Genomic DNA, 12,750 nt, shown 5'->3' on the forward strand with positions numbered 1-12,750 from the left:
ACAGAAAACCAGTGGTATGTGCAAATTAAAAAGAAACCAAAAGAAAATCAAAAAGAGTTTCACTATTCATATTTTACCAGAAAGCAGATATTTCCATATAAACAAAAATACTGTCAAAAAAAATGGAATTTTCACATGATGCATTTTTTAAAGAAGTCTAATTGTCTGAAAACGACAAAGTCAGAAAAGAACAATAATAATATGAGAAAAAATGCAAATAGCATGCAGAAAATTATATTAGTAAAAATATGTGGCAAGTACTATGCAATTTGGTGGGCATAAAATATTTGGAGATTCAATGTTTTTATAGCTGAACCAATTAAAATACAACTAAGCGATCTTTAAATGTTTCTGAGAATGGCTGTTATTATGACATATTTGAGAACATGACAGCCAAAGTCTGCCATCTTTCCAAATTCCTGAACAGTGAAAAGCAGCAAGATTTACATTGTTTTATAGGCTCAACTGCAATCTTCTCTGCTATAGTATCTAATCTTTGTTTTCTGTTAGAAACAAGCATTAAAATTATCAAAGTGATTATTCATATTAGCAAATTAAAAACATTTTCTATACTCAAAAATCCTTCCAATATTCTATTAAAGACTGTTTGTTTTAGGCTTCATCACAATCAAATAGTGGAAAATGATCCTGTAGATAGAAGTGGTAGCATTTGAGAGAGATACACTCATGTTCCCCTTCCCATGAGGGCAAGTCATCAGATTGGTCTACTTTTGTGTACTTATTTGGATTAATCACGTGGGGTAGGAATCCTCTTTTTAATGTGGAAATACAGTAGATAAGATTATACTCATCCCTTTTATTTCAAGGATTTATAGTCCATATTGGAAACTTGATGTTTCCTCTGTAATCTCCTTGTGTCCAGTCAGTACCTCAATTAATAAACAAATTTCCCTAGATTTACTACTTCCTTATTTCCTTCTTTAGTCTATGACTAAATTAACAATTAACAAAGGTAAGAGGTACCAAAAACTTAGAGAGCATGTCAGCTACCAAATTAATTAATTAATTAATTTATTTATTTATGAAAGAGAGGGAGAGAGCAAGAAGGCAGGGTGGCAGGGAGCAGCAGAGAGAGAGGAAGAGAGAATATTAAGCAGGCTTCATGCCCGGCATAGATCAAGAGTTGGACGTTTAACCTACTGAGCCACCCAGGCACCCCTACCAAATTTATTTTTAAGTTTGGATCTCAGACAGGATAGGCATTGCTATTACAGCAAATAAAAACAACAATACAACCTAAGTGTTTCAGTTGTAAATCTAAGACTCGTTTTGCTCTGCCTAGGAATAGTTCATGCTCAATCTCAGATTTATATTTCTATATCTATAGCTACATCTATGTCTTCATTCAAGACAAAGATTCAGTTCTTTTTTTGGCCTAGAAATTTGATAACAAAGTAAGACACACAAAGAAAGAGTCAGAACTTTGAAATGCTAGGGTTATGAGAAATTTCATATTTTTATTTTGTGTGTGATGAATCCAATACCGAAAGAGTTATATAATTTCCCTCCCCCAGGGGATAAAACTATTGTTAGTGTTTGCAGTACAGAAAAATATCTCTTAACTCCCTTTCTATGGTCCATTCCTTTAGGCTATAAACTTTTTCTTTACCAATAATAAGAGTACTTTTAATGTGTTCTACATTATTCTGAATGCTTACTGGTTTTAATTCATTTATTTTTTTTAAAAAAAGATGTATTTATTTATCCTAGAGAGAGAGAAAGCAAGCACCGAAACAGAGGTGGGGGGAGCGGCAGAGGGAGAGAAACCCAAGCAGACTCCCCACTGAGTGTAGAGCCTGACATGGGGCTGGATCCTACAACCCATGAGATCAGGACCTGAGCTGAAACCAACAATCGGATAGATGCTGTACCAAATAAGCCATCCAAGTGTCCCTTAATTCATTTTACCTTTTACAAAGCAGTAAGATCACCCCATTTAGCCAATGAAGAACCAGTGAAACGAGATTTTACAGGATTTTCTCTAGATCACGGAGGAAGTGACAATGGAGACCTAGAGCCAGATGTTTAATCATTGACTAGATTGCTGCTTTTTTGCTGGTAATGTTTAAAATGGAAGGCTAGATTTTTATATAGGAAATAATCTGATTTCAAGTTTAATGGCAGAATGACTGGCTAATACAATCCTTCTCTCTTTCTCAAAGGGCAGCATTTTCTTGTAGACATTATAGGATCAGGAAACCATAAGACAGCAGCATTAATGTCAATATTCTGAGAGCGCGAATACGCAAATGAACAACGGCCAGGATAAATATAAAAATAGAACTCTGATGCTAAGCTGTAGCAACCCACCCAAGAACCACCAAATTATTCACAGTAACTAGCCTGTAAGTCAGACTTCTAGGAAGTCAGACTGTTGTCTTTAGTTACCAGTCCACATACCCTCTGCAACAATCAACTCAAAATGATCAAGCCTTGATTAATAACTGACAGCTTCCCTAATTTTTGTATTCCCAATTTAGGAGCAAGCAGAGGAAACCAAATGTGTACCCTTAACCAATCCTAGAGGACGCCCCCCTCCTAATTAGCCTGCCTACAGCTACTCCATGCCAACATCATCCAATCAGGGCATACCTGAAGCCTTCCTTCCCTTCCCCCCTTTATAAAGCTTTACTACTCCTCTGTCTGCCTTTGAGTCTCTGCCAAAACACAAATGACAGGGTTGACTCCCATTTTATGGCCAGCTCTGAATAAATAGCCTTTTCTTGTTCTTACTTGTTTAGTCATCACTTCTTACAATCCTATAATATTTTGAACCTGACTTGACCTTACTTGCTTTGAGTAACGTTGGTCCAGGTTATGTTATAATTCATGCTATTCTTACTCTATGTGATTAACACACACCAGACTGCATTTGTTCCAATAGTTTCTAGTACGTGCATGTGTGTGGATGGAACAAACAGGATTGGGGTGTGTGGGGGGGTATCAGTGAACTTATGTTGAGGCAATTAAAAACTTGACGCAATAGTAGTAAATCAGAGCAGTTGCTGACTACGGTTGTCTGTGGTTAACTAGTTTCCTTGTATAATCTTTGAAAATTTCATCCTCAAATTCATTTTCCCTTTCCAAACATAACTCCTGTTACCAACACAACATGAGACTGGAAATTTCTATACAACAATACTGAGTAATTTGGGAGATTAGTCTTCCCTCTACATCCAAGTTTGATCAATTACTTTTCTCATATGTGGATACACTATTTGAGGTGAAAATTTTTGTTATCCACTCTGGTTTTTCCAACAATCCTTAAATTGTAAGAATACAGCTAGGATGTTGTATTTCTTTGACTTTAGAAATGTTTTTGGAACCTAAAGCAAAAGATAACTTGAAGTCAATGTCTCTAAATAATTTGAATTTTACATATATATATATATATATATGAAGATATATATATGAAGATATATATAAATTTGAAGGTATATATAAATTTGAAGATATTTTAATTGGTTTCTTGGACAAGGAAATGAAAAGGGATGCCTTTATGAGTAGTACCAGTGATAAAGTAATTTCCTAACATTCTAGCGTCTGATATGATTCAAGGTTCCCATGACTTCAGGAAATCGATCATCCACTCCAGAACCATGCTGTAGAGACAAGTGGGGCACGGGGCAGAAGGTAGTCTGGTCATCTGCAAACCTGCGGCTGACAATATGGCTCTATAGAGGGTTTGCCTTATACAGACATACAGAATCGAAGATAACTGAGATACACAGTCTCAATGCACTAGTTAAGTTACTCAGTTACCAGTAACCAATTGAAAGCATATTTAAGGCGGGAGAAAATCTGATGTCTTATGGTATATAAAATGGCTCTTTATTTCCTTGTTTAACCCTCTTCCTATCCCTTGGTCTTCAATTGTTTTAACACCTAATTCCAGTCAGCTTAAAATCCCCATTACAATGAAGGTCTCTTTCCTAGTTGAAGAATTGTCTCTGCTTTCTTTTTCTTCAGAAAGAATCCCAATTCTTGTGCTGCTTCAGCACTCTCCTCCAGTTACAGCGAGATAGATTATCAGGCTCTTGTTAGATGAGCTGTCAAGAATATTGAGCCCTTATTGTGCAAATAAATCTTAAGGACCAAAATGACAAAGATTGCTCCCAAAAAAACCTCAGGAAAGATTCAGGAATTTTCAGCACAGATTAGTTATAACATAAAAGGAAAATCATAATTACCTATGAAACACATAATTTAGGGCATTTAATTTTGGGAAATGACATTTGTATCTTAAGATGGGAAAATATTTTGGTAAATTTGTATAACATTGACAATTTCTTTCTGACAAAACTGGGATTGTTTCTAAATCACATGCATGTTACTCCAGAATCTATAGCCCAACAAAATCTTTGATTTTTCTGGAAAATGGGCTCAAGTTATCTTTCTTTAACTTAGTCTTAAATAACTTTCTTTTGACTATCTTTATAAAAAATAAATTCCAATCAGTAATAGAGAGTTTTTACAAAGTGATGTCTGCCCTTAATCATAGGATAAAAATCAGTCTCTCATGGGCTTGCCAAGGTGATTCTACTTGTTTTGTTTAAGATGTTTGTAGATAAAATTAATGAAAGCAGTAAAGTTAATTTTAGCATGAACATGAACAGCAATGTCTACTTTTCACTATTGCAGCAAAAAGCTCGTCAATATATATAAAAAGACAGCTTATCAGGGTGGAGTTTGCCATTCTGGTCTCCAAGTCTAGCATGTGAACTCAATGGAAATAATCTCTATAAGCAACCACTCCATACACATTTGCATTTATGGAATTCCAGCCTAGCTCTCTGCATTTAAAACAGGCAATCTAAACATGTTCTCGGTGGATAAGAATAAGCCCCGAAGAGCTACTCTTTAAACTTTATATTTTTCCACAGGAACTAGACTTCAAAGATATTCTGAAAACACCATAAAGTCTCAAACCGCAGTGCCTGCAAACTTCGCACATGGCTCCCATTGACATCAATCAGAATTCTAGGCGCATGGACTGAGGGCAAAGCACAACCTTTTATATGGTCGACAATATGTTTGAAACGACTACAAAAATATTTGAAACTTCAAACACTGTACTAACTTTATACTTTGAAAGGACACTTAGTTTTAAGAACTCAACAACTGTCTAAATATGCTGGGTTTTACTAATTTAATTTCAAATTTTACAAACTTTAGGGGATTTTTCTTAATTATTTGAAGGTCAAAATTAAATTAACTGAAAATATCAAAAAAGTCGAAGTATTTTATGGTGGCTCTTAACTATCCTTTTATTAAGTTATTTCTGCAGAGTATTGATTTATTAAGTATCTAATAATAACCAACAGAAGTTGCTACCAGTCATTTGGGAAAACCAAACCCACAAAATAAAACTTCAGTGGTAATTAAACATTGTAAGAACAAAACTAAAAACCACCTATAATATAGCAGGAGATATTTACGAAATAAACATAACATTTTAAGTGCCATTAGCTAATCATATTTGTATCTAAGCTTCCTGAGTTTTTAATGCCTTCGGTTCCCTGTGTTATAGGTCTGTTCTTCATCAGATGTTAACACAGGGCTCTAAGACATGTTTAGTGCTGTTCTGATCCCTGGAATTATGTGGCATTACTTTTCTGTGTCTAAGTATAAAGATTTAAGAATTATTTTTTAACCATCTTTCTCACTGTTTCCCTCAGATCATGGAATTCCATATTTCATACTTTATGTATGCTGAAAGGGCTTTCCTATCTCTAAAATCTATCATTAAAATTGTAAGTGTTCCTTGGGAATGTAAATATTAAGCTACTTTGAAATCTCATTAATGATATTTAGTGGGTCGAAAGGAAATAAAAAAATTATCTGGAAATCGATGTCTTTTCAAATAGGATATAATATAAAGACAGGAGTTTTAGAAAACTTTGGAAGTAGAAAAAATAGGGAAAGTAGAAATACAAGATCTCCAAAATGTGCTTTAACTGCTTTACTATCTTTGATCCTAACTATTCATCAAATTAAAATCAGACCCCAGAGTATTAACATGGGCTCTCCTCTTACTTACAGTTTTCTAACTGAGAAAACAACCTGCATGATACATTCACTTCTCATGTTGGTCTGGAGTCCATTAACAACTCAACACAGGATTCAGGAAACAGGTTAGTAAAATCTGGAAGAAAGTTAGATTTTGTAGAAAGACTTAACAGAAAAGCTTAGTTTCCCAGAAGAAAAATAAATATTTACATCACAATTTCAGTGGACAATTCTTCCAACAGTTGAGAATAAAACGACAAAGAAATCTCCATCTCAGGAGGCAATGGAAAACTACCTAATAGAAAGTATAGTCCAGTCACTTCTCTCTGAAAGACGTGTGGTCTGAGACATACAACTAAAGCAGCCTTCTGGACTCTCTGTTGTGCAAGATTTTTAACCCTTTAGTATCTAAAATTCAGGAAGTCTTGGGAGAGAGGATTAGCACTGGGTCAGCAGGGGTTTTCAGGAACTCTGATGAAGCATTTATTTCCCAGCTGGACTGAAGTGGTTTTTTGTTTGTTTTGGTTTTGGTTTTTACAACTGGTTCACCTTTATTGTATGTTACAGTGAATATCAGGCTCCAGCACACACTGAACAGTTTTAGGTGGTATAAGATTTCTCCCTACAAATCTAAGCAAATATAATCAAAGAGATCTCCTGTTCATTTCCATCTGTTCTCACACTGCAACTCAGATCAGCGATGTGCTGTATTAGACATGGTGTGGACTGAATATTTGTGACCTAAAATTCATGGGTTTGAAGCCCTATTGTGATGGTATTTGGATGTGGTGCCTTTAGGAGGTAATTAAGCCACGAATTGAACCCTTATGCGTAATGTCTGTAGTCTTTATAGGCCAAGGTTGAGGCCAATTAGAGAATAGGGCTCAGAGGAGATTAGCTAGGGTTTGGTCAGGAAGACAGCCTTTGTCTACATGCACTGAACCCAATGCTACCACTGGTCTTACTCTTAAAATACAGCAACTTAAATCTTAATTTTCTCAGATCCTATCCAGACACTGTAGGGGTGAAGGGCAGGCTGTCCCCAAATGTGCCACTTTGGTATATTGATTATTTTAAACAAAAGTTACTTAAGAGACAGCCTGTGTAAAAAGGACACTCAGAGCCTCCTCTGTCCCCTTAAAAGCAAGAAATAAATCTCCCACGTGAAAGGTACCCTCTGTGTACTAGAGGTTAAAGAGGCATCCTAATCACCAGAAATAGAAGATACAGAGCTGAGAAGGCTGTATGGGTAACCTTACTACTTTTACTAATTTACTGCCCAGCCCAAATTCTGTTTAGAATTCCTTACTAACTGAAGCTTCCAAAGTTAGGTTTTCTCTGTCCTGTCAATTCATCATATATTTATTGCCTCCTTATCTAAAAAGTATAAAAACTGCCTGACAGAATTTCAGCTACCTTCATTTCGACCTCAGTCTCTATTTTCTAATTGATTAAATTCAACTTTCCATTCATCTCTTAATTTAGGCCAAAGACCCAACAAAGAGTCCTCTCATTCAAGCAGTAAGGACTGCCCTGAGCCCACAAGACCCCTCAAGATCGACTCAAAGACAATGATCAACCTGACCTTTACTGCCCACCTGCATCCACCCACCAACCTTCGTCCCTCATTTTCCTTACATAAACCTAGAAGTATTTTCAGCACTTTTTAAAGCGCTGTAAAATCTTTTTAAAAAATAATAATAAAACTTTGGTTTTTTTCCTTCTGTTAATTTGTCTCATGTAAATTGAATTTTTAGTCCAACTAGAAGACCTTAAAGGGAAAAAAAGAGGAATTTTTCCTCCCCTTTAACACATTACTCCAGAAACTGCTATTAGAGTACCTCTAATAAGCTAATAACAAATAAGATGAGACATATGGTAAAGAGATAATTTTTCTTTTATTTTTTTGTGAATTATCATTGTTATTAGGTGAGGTTTACGATTTATTCTTCATGATTGTTTAGTTTGTTTACATAAATGGGGTTTTCAGTATCTTCCTTTGTGTATTGTAGTATCCACAAATTTTTGTGCATCAATAAATAAGTGAATAGTCACAAAATGCTTCAAAACTGGTACTTTGTATTCAATAATAATAATTTAGATTCAGGGCGCCTGGGTGGTCTATGACTCAGGTCATGATTGCAGAGTCCTGGGATCAAGTCCCAAATGGGGCTCCCTGCTCAGCAGGGAGTCTACTTCTCCCTCTCACTCTCTCTCTCTCTGTACTCTCCCCCTCTCTCTCAAATAAATAATTACATAAAATCTTTAAAAAAAATAATGATTTAGATTCAAATATAATTGTATCACAATTTTATAATAGGTCATAGCATTCTGGAACATGCATTGTTTTATGCAGCACAGTCTTAGTTTAGAGTTCCCTGAAGGTAGATGCTGAGACCAGTAGTATATGTTTAAGGTGATCCCAGTAAGCGTGTGTCTGATAGGTAAGCCGGCAAGAGTGATAAGGAGGAGAAGGAAGTCCACAGAGAACTCACACATAAGTGCATCTCTCAAAGATACATTGGAGCTCTGAATATTGAGAGAATATAACTTAAATTTATGGCTCTATGGGCTGAAGATGTTAGAGAGAATTCACCGACATTTTTTTCCCTCGTTAGTGTAGATCACCTTGGGTTCATTGCCTCTCCAGCATGTCTAACCCACTCAGCAAAGGTACCAAAGAACTCCCCTGTTGTCAAAGATGCCCTTAGGCTGAGTTAGATTCAGAAGTCCATTGAGTGGATAGAAAACATTTTCAGGAGACCTCTAGGATTGGCTAAGTATATATGAACTGAGTACTGACAGTATCTTCTCCACATCCATAAAATAAAGTCTATTGTGAAAAGTCTGTGTTTTATTCATATGTGAGGCACCATTTGTACTACGCAAAGTTCGTAATGAGAAAATGAGATAAAATGGTCATGAAATTATCAGATTTAAGGGCTGATTTTAAGATAGGTGAAGAATGATCTGCTAACTGATCTTGTATTTTTTTTTCCCCTATGAACTTCAGACAAAGTGGCATACATACAAAATAAGAAGTCTTTTGAAGTCAAAAAATGAAGATTGCAATATTTTGGTAAATTCTCTTTAAATCATAATCTTAGAAATTCGGAGATAATAATGCATCTGAAGAGGAAACTGAATAATTGAAATCGGTAAATGCAATTAGGTGATGATTACTGGAATGAAAAGCTAGCACTGTTGTGATTGAACGTTACCAGGCAGCAAGGACTAGATAATGTCAGTGTGAAAATGGACCCATTAACCTTCAGAATCTATTTAAATAGAGGCTGCATCTCTAATTGAGTTGAAATAGGGAAAACATAAAGAAATTAGCTTTCAATATGATTATTAATGTCAAAATATCATTGCTGTTTTTTTCCCCGTGTGTTTTTATGAATTATTTTACATACATTCCTGGCCATCGTATATCATTCATCATGTAAGAAGGCAGTCAATGTGGAAAACTTAATCTTGTTCTTAAGCCAAATTGTTTTAAATGCCTTTTTTATGGTATTGAGTCATACAATAATGATATTCCCAGGTTAGTCCTGTAGAATTGCTTACTCCAGGGTTCATTGAATGCTGTAAACGCCTGGGCTAATACCTTGATCTAATTTAAAGAAAGCTGTTTGTCCATCTAATGGATGCTTACTTGCTTAAGATTTTCTCTTTCTTTCTATAAAGAATGATATGTAAATCACACACTGTCGTCATAAAACTTAAAATATATGTAAAGATTATGTATTACTATAAAACATTGTACTTTACATTAAATATTGTCCACTCTGATAGGCTTCAAACCTGACTGCTTTACAATAAAATGTATACAGAAAGAATATTACTATAAAAAATAAGGTCATTGAATATTTGAAACTATCTATTATAACAAAAATCAGTATTTGTAACAACATAGAAGATTAACAAGATAAATATTGAAAACATGGTTACATAGAGCAAGTTTTATTTTTTCATAATACTGAGTTCATGCTTGGTTACATATTCAAAAATTATTTTTGAAATGAAATATGTTATAGATATCTCTGTAGCATTTTAACTTCAGATTAAAAAGAAGTGTTTTGGGGGGTGCCTGGGTGGCTCCGTCTGTTGAGCACCTGACTCTTGGTTTTTGCTCAGGTCATGAACTCAGGGTCCTGGGGTTGAGCCCTACATCAGGCTCCTCAATCAGCATGGAGTTTGCTTCTCCCTCTCCCTCTGCTCCTCCCCTGCTTTTGTGCTCTCTCTCTCTTTTGCTCTCTCTCTCTCAAATAAATAAAAAAATATCTTCAAAAAAATTAAATAAAAAAGTAAAAAAAAATTAAAGAAAGTATTTTGTTTTGTAAATAATTTTTCTGTAAATTTAATTTACAGCCCCTGAGGGGTTAAATGATACCACGAGATTTGCCTTTATATATAAAATAATGACATTTCATTATTAAATAACTACATTTCAAAGAAAGTGTTTGAAAGTAATTTACCATTCCTAGCATTTAAAAAAGGTGCATGTGTCTGTTTAAAGAAACTTTTCCTCTTCCTTTCTAATTTGGTTGACATTTTTTTTCCTTCTGCCTGTTCTTACTGGCTAGACAGACTCTGCAATACAATGTTGGGGAGAAGGGCTGAAAGTGACCACCCCGTCTTACTTCTGGGTTTATTAGTAACTCTGGAGCTCTGCAATTTCAGGAGTTTCCTGGGTCTGCTCTGAAAGTGGCTCCGGTACCTGGAGGGCAAGGGAAGACCAAAGAAAGAGGCAGATCACTCCAGATTGGTAGGTGGCAGTTTTAATAAGCAAGAGAACTAACAGATTAGGCTTGTCTTGGGCAGCTGCAAGACAAGTACATTTCCACACCTGCCTCCAGAATTTTAAAAGTTTATATACAGGCTATAAGTGGGTTCAGTGATTTTTCAGTCTAGAATGTGTAACAACACTTTGTTCTCTCAACGTTGTGTCCTTGCAGTGTCTTCTACTGTGGGAAGGGTGGGAATGTATATTCCAAGTAGGGAGGGGGAGGCACCTGGGATAGCCCAGGTCGGCTGGCGAATCAACCAGCAGTCCCAACCATTAGATAAGCTCATCCAACAAAACCTTAATTCTTTCACCACTGATGTAGGAAAGACGTTAAGATTCCTAAGCCAATGGCCAAGAAAGAATTCTTGAGACGTCTTTAGTGCAAAAAGGTGGCTTTATTAAAGCACGGGGACAGGACCCGTGGACAGAAAGAGCTGCACTGGGGTCACGAGGAGTGGCCCATTATATACTTCCAAGTTGGGAGGGGGTTAGGGATAGGGTAAGCCTCCCAGGTATTCTGGAAGCAGGGTTTACAGGATCCTGAGGGGGCTAGCTATTGTTGGGAAAGGTCATTTATTACTGCTCAGTAAAAACTCAGTCATGAGACCCTGCAGATGTATATGGGTGGCTCATATACTTGGGGGATGATCTCCAATATGTATCTTGAGGGGTAGAGAAAAAGGAAGTTTCCAAAGGAACTTTTATATGTTAAAGTAGACATACAGGGTCCTGGGGGTTGGGCTAAGATTGCCTTCTGCCCTCAGCAAAGTATTAACATTGAGGCAGGTGAGTCTCTAGGGGAATGTCACTGTGCCTATTTCAAGGACCTGTCAATGGGCTGTAGATAGTGAGGACATTTAATAATTTTTCTTCTTCCTTTGTTTCCCACATCGACCACTAGCGATTTTATGAGCCTTTGAGCTGTGAGAGATGTTGTAGGTACTGAGAAGATTCCATCTATTCCTAATTGCTAAAATCTTTTTGAGGTATAAATGAATTTTGCCAAATGTTTTGTCTGAATTTATTCAAAAGTCACTTTTTTCCCCTCTTTTGTTAATTTAATGAATTACATGAATTGATTTTATAATCTACCGTGAATTCCTTGGAGAAATTCCACTTGATCATGACGCATTATCATTTTTATACTGTTGAATTCAATTTGTTAAAATGTTTAGAATTTCTGCATCTATTTCCATAAAGGATGTTATTTTGTAGGTTTGTTTTTGCTTTTTGTAGTCTTGTTATCTGGTTTTAGTATCAGGTTGATACTGGCTTCATTGAATGAGTTGGGAAATATTTTCTCTTTTTCATATTCTGGAGGAGTTTGTGTAGAATTGGTACGACTTGTCCCTTAGCTATTTTATCAAATTGACTAGTATGGTAGTGCAGACATTTCAGCCTGGAGGTTTCCTTGTGAGAAGGATTTTAATTACAAATTTAATATATGTCATACATCTAGGGCTATTCATAATATGTATTTCTTCTTGAGGTATTTTCTGTAGTTTTTGTTTTTCAAGAAATCTGTTTCTTTCATATAAACAGTCAACTTCATTGGCGTAAAGTTGATTATAATATTCCCTTTGTTATTCTTTTGAAATCACTGTAGAAATGTAAAGACGAATGGAAATTAAGAGGACACACTAGTGCTTCGGCAAGGCTTGACTTTAAACTGAACAGATTTTTCTCTTCCTCACTGTGGAGGCCTCCCCCTCCCCTCAACTTGTTTTTCTGTAGAATCCTTTGTTCCAGAAACTCAGTATGATATTGACATCTCGCAGACCTCAATGTATACTTAGTAACAAGACTCAGATGGCCAGCACTGGTGCGAGTCTGGAGACCTTGAAGAGCTGACTATCGTGGCTGGAAGCACATGCTATGGAAACTGTCCAGGGGCGCCTAGGTGACTCAGTTAAGCATCTGCCTTTGGC

Source organism: Ursus maritimus, unplaced genomic scaffold (assembly GCF_017311325.1).
Source record: "Ursus maritimus isolate PB19 unplaced genomic scaffold, ASM1731132v1 scaffold_4, whole genome shotgun sequence".
Lineage (NCBI taxonomy): Eukaryota > Metazoa > Chordata > Mammalia > Carnivora > Ursidae > Ursus > Ursus maritimus.